This window comes from Geospiza fortis, unplaced genomic scaffold (assembly GCF_000277835.1).
Source record: "Geospiza fortis unplaced genomic scaffold, GeoFor_1.0 scaffold874, whole genome shotgun sequence".
In the NCBI taxonomy this organism is placed as follows: domain Eukaryota; kingdom Metazoa; phylum Chordata; class Aves; order Passeriformes; family Thraupidae; genus Geospiza; species Geospiza fortis.
In genome coordinates, this window is record NW_005054456.1 from 202,956 (window position 1) to 207,768 (window position 4,813).

The window sequence follows — 4,813 nt, forward strand, 5'->3', positions numbered from 1 at the left end:
AATCTCTAATCTAGGTTTATGGTCATTTTATTGAAATGCTGGGCTCTGTGGAAAACTGACATGTATGACCATCATAAACCAGGAGTTATGGGAGCCCAGAATTGCCTTGATGGTCTAAGTGTCTGCAGGAAGCATTTTTAAAATCCGTAATTGGGATTTATTGGCCATTGTGGCTCAAACTGTCAGGAGAAAATAAAATAATCAGCCTGGGATTTTTTTTTCCTCTTCAGCTTTTGAGTCTTTCCACATATTCTTAAATCTTCTGGTGCTTTGCTTCCGTGTTTAATTCCCTTGTAATGGGGGGATGTGGATGTGAGGAGGGAGCCCAGCCCTGTGGGTGCCACGGCTCCCATCCTGGCTGTGCAGGCTCCCTGTGCCCTCCTGCCTCTGTGTCCTGTCCCGTGGGATGGCTGGGATCTCATCAGTGTCCCACGGGATGTGGTGGTCATGGACACACGGGGGATGTGGATGTGGGGACGTGGAGCAACAGGCGAGCCTGGAGGAGGCCTCTTGGCTGGTTCCTTATGTGGGCTGGCTGGTTTGATGGATGAGGAGATCTGTGGGTCAGTGAGGTGTTGCTGGAGATGGAAGTGTGTGGTGGGCTGGCACAGGGAGAAGAGACACTCCTGTGCCCTGCCAGAACTTGTGTCAATCAAAGCATCCATTGCCATGGAGTTAAAACATGCCAGCACCAGAGCTTGAGGCCAGTGGCACATTTTGTACCAGCAGCCCATCTGAGGCAGTGCCATGGAGGTGGGCTGGGCCATCCTGGAATGGGCCAAACCCCACTTGGTGTTTGGCAAACCTCGGGAAGGACCTTGGTGTTCCATCTCGTGTTCTTTCTTTTTGGGTATGTGAACTGACTCATGTTTCGGGGTTTTTCTTCCCAGTCTGTGAGTGACTCCTGTGCTTTGCCTTACACCTGTCTGTGTCCAATGGGGCATGGACTGATCCAGGCTATGGATGGCTGTCCTCAGTGCTGCCATTCCCCGGCTTGCTGGTGCAGGATGTATCCGCCAAAATTCCTTCCCCGTTATCTGCCATTCCCAATTTTCTCTCCATTAACTTGTGACCGCAAGCAACATCCAGCAGTGCCAGGTCCAGAGTTACCCTGGAATAATCTGCTGGGCTTGATAAATATCTCTGCTTCTGTTTTGTTTAACAAATATCTCCTTTAATGGCACAGCTTTTTGTTAAGCTTCCTCGCATTATCATCCCGCTTAATCATGCAGGGTGACTTCTAAAAGTACTTTTTTAAAAAATGCCACTTTTTATCCAGGTTTTAAAATTGAAACTCATTTTTTATCCAGAGGCAGGATATAAATGAGTCTACTAAAATTAGATTAATCCTAATAAGAATGTCAGTTATCATTTCTGAATACATTAATTTTTTTTTTTAAATTTTACATGCCTCTTTAGCTATAATTGCTGGTGTAATTTCTTACACAGACATGGTGTGTCCTCATGGTTGACAGAAATACTTAATGCAATGTCGACACCGCACTAAGTTCCAAATTAGTGCGTCGCAGACACTGCCAACGGTTTGAACTTTCTCCTTAATAAGTTAAAAAAAGAGAAAGGCAAAGAAAAAAAAACACCTTACATGCAAAGAAAGACTTAAATGGATTGAGGGAGTTGAGGTGAAGTGGGATAACTGGAAGCTAGAGCCCCATGAAGGGCTTTTCTGGGAGAGGGAAGCAGGAAAGGGATGGAGGAGCTGGAGGTCAGGGAGGAGATTTGGGGTCCAGCGAGGGGTTTGTGGGTTGAATCCTGCCAGGGGCAGGATAGAGGAGCTGAGGGTCAGGGAGGAGATTTGGAGTCCGGTGAGGGATTTCTGTGGGTGAGTCCTGCCAGGGGCTGCGGGGCAGGACAGGGAGGACCCACAACAGCACTGGTGCTGCTCACTTGGGGTTTTCCCAAGCCAGGTTAAAGGACCCCCTCTTCTAGGGGGCACCCCAAAACCATCGCTCCAAGGTTGGTTGGTCTCTGCTCTCACAGCTCCGTGGGTTTGAGGATTGCTCTGTGTTGGGGACTGGGAACTGGGCTGTGTCTCAGCAGGACAGACAGACACCAGCCTTGGAATGAACTCTGGTTGGATCGGTGGCATCAGCCCTCTCGGGCTCCCAGTGTAGTGGCATGGCAGGGACATGGCCCCAGCCTGGTGGCACACACTGAGTGGGGTGAGGAGCCCTGCTGAGAACGCTGGAGCTAGTGGGATCTTGGGACAGGGCTCTGGGGGATCACATCTGGCAGCAAAGCAGGGGGGCAGGATGTGGCTGGGGGAGACTTTGGTCTCTCCTGCGGCTCTCGCCAGTTTTCTTCCATGAGTGTGGGTGGCAAGGCGGAGGATTTCGTCTCGGGGGGAGGATTGGGAACACTCCCCGTCCACAGGCAATTGGAAACTGCTGGCGCTGGAGCGGGACAGGCTGGGTGCTCTGCCCTCCTCCTCCTCCTCCCCAGGCCCAAGGGCTGGGTTATTTTTAGGTTTAAACATGAGCTTTGCTTAGTGCCTTGTGAAAGCTCCCTCTGGGAGTGGGAGCTGTGTGTCCCGGCGGAGTCTGGTGACATCCTTGGAGATGGGAAGGAGCACCAGTCCCGAGATCTCTGGCTGGGTTCTGGTTCCTCTCCTCTCCCATTCCGGGCTGGAAGTTGTACATTGGATTGAAGTTCAGCTGTACATGTAAATCTGGCCTAAAAATAAAAGCAAGTACAAGCCAGATCTCTTTGTACTGGAGGAGGGATTAAAACCTGACACTCCTGTGCTGTGCTGGTCTCTCTGCTGGCCCCTCCCTCAGCTGCTGCTCTTCCCTTCAGACTTCAGCTGGATAAACTGGGAGCAGTGGAAGGGCTGCTGAGGGGGAACACAAGAGTGTCCCAACTCCTTCCAGTGGTGAAACCTTTAGGAGGGTCTTTTTGGTGTAAATATGGAGAAAATTTGGGCTGTTGTTCCAGAACAGGACCTCACAGTAAAGAGGGGTGTGGGCAGCACTGGGAACAGGTTCTGGGGAGAAAGGGGCAGTTTCTGCCCTGCTGAGTGACATCCAGAACAGGACTGGAGGAGGAGGCTGGATCCAGCTTCCCTGCAGAGCTGGCTCTCCAGGCTTTGGTGATGGCTCAGTTATGTGCAGGAGGACAAGAGATGAGAGAACAAATGAACTTTTGAGGTCCTGTGACTCATCTTCAGCTTTTTCTCCCAGACCTAACCCAGCCCCATCCGCCCCCATGGAGCAGGGCCAAAGGTCTGGAGCAGCTGAGTGCAGCGAGCCAGTAGTGGGATTGGTGTGGGAGTGAGGAGCATGGGGTGACCTGGTTGAGCCTGGAGAAGGGAAGGCTCCAGGGAAACCTTGGAACCCCTTCCAGTGCTTAAAGGGCCTCTAGGACAGCTGGAGAGGGACTTTGGATGAGAGACAGGACAAGGGAGAACGGCTTCCCACTTGCCATAGGGCAGGATTAGATGAAATATTGGGAAGAAATTCTTCCCTGTGAGGGTGGAGAGGCCCTGGCACAGATTGCCCAGAGAAGCTGTGGCTGCCCCTGGGTCCCTGGAAGTGTCCAAGGCCAGGCTGGACAGGTCTTGGAGCAGCCTGGGGTAGGGGAGGTTGTCGCTGCTCATGGAAGGGTTGGAACTGGGTGGTCATCAGGGTCCCTTCTGGCTGGGCAGCTGTGGGCAGATGTGCACATGGCCTGTGTTGGGATGGGAGTTGGGAAGCTTTTAATAACCCCCAGTGCCGGTGGCAGCCGAACAAGTTCCCAGTAATGACGCCGGGGCTGAGGGCTGGTGATTTGCAGCTGCCTGGGAAGATGGCGCTTCCAGACGGGAGCCAGGGCTGGAATGCCAGAACTCGTTTGGCCACTCCGGGAGCCGGGGGATCAAAGGGGCCCGGAGTGAGTCAGGGCGGCGCGGTGGGGGTGACGCTGCTCCCCTGGGACCCGGGGCTGGCAGGGCTGGCGAAACCCGGGAGACCTGTCAGGGCAGGGCAGGGCATCCCACAGCTGGGATGGGGAACCCTCCGCAGGGTTTGCTCCTCCCTGCCCAGTTCCTAACATCGGGATTAATCCTTGAAACCGCAGCATTGCATCCCCAGGCTGAGCCAGAGCCCCAGGGACCTGGGTGGGTGCTCTGGAGCTGCCTCCTAGCCCTCAGTGGGATCTCCAGGGATGGAAACCCAAGCCCTGGGACACAGTGAGGGGCTTCTAGGAGCCAGGGGAAATCCAGGAGACCTTGTGGTTTCTACTGCTCCCCAGGACATGTGTGGGCTTTATTTTATTTTTCTGGTATTTTTCAGAAAAATTGGGAGGCTGGTGGCTTCTCTCCCTTGCTTTGGAGGTGGCCAGTGAAGTGGGAAGCTGAGGGATTTGGGGAGCCCTCTGGTACCCCTTGGAATGCAGCAGCAGGAGCACTCAGTTACTGTCCCATGGGGAGTTTTGAGACTCCTGGCTGCAGACTGTGTTTGTGGGGTGCAGGGTTATATGTAGGGTGTCAGGTCCTGGGGTTCAGGAAGGAAGGGGCTCCTTCTCTCCTAAGGCCCAACTACCAGCTGTAACTTCAGCTCTTGGCTCTTAGCTTTCTGTTCCTTTTTTTCCAACTGAGCTTGAAAAGTGAGAGGTGGGAAGAGGGGGGATCTTGGAGAACACCGGGGTTTCTGTCAGGTCTGATGTGCTGAACCCCCCACCCGCCCTTCCCTGTGCCCCAGCCCTGCTCTGGGGAGGGGGGCCTGCAATTTGCCTCCGTTCTGTCCCGACTGGGGTTGATCTGCATGAGAATGAGCGGGTCTTGGTGGGGAGGGCTTGTCTTGGGTTCCTTGGGCATATT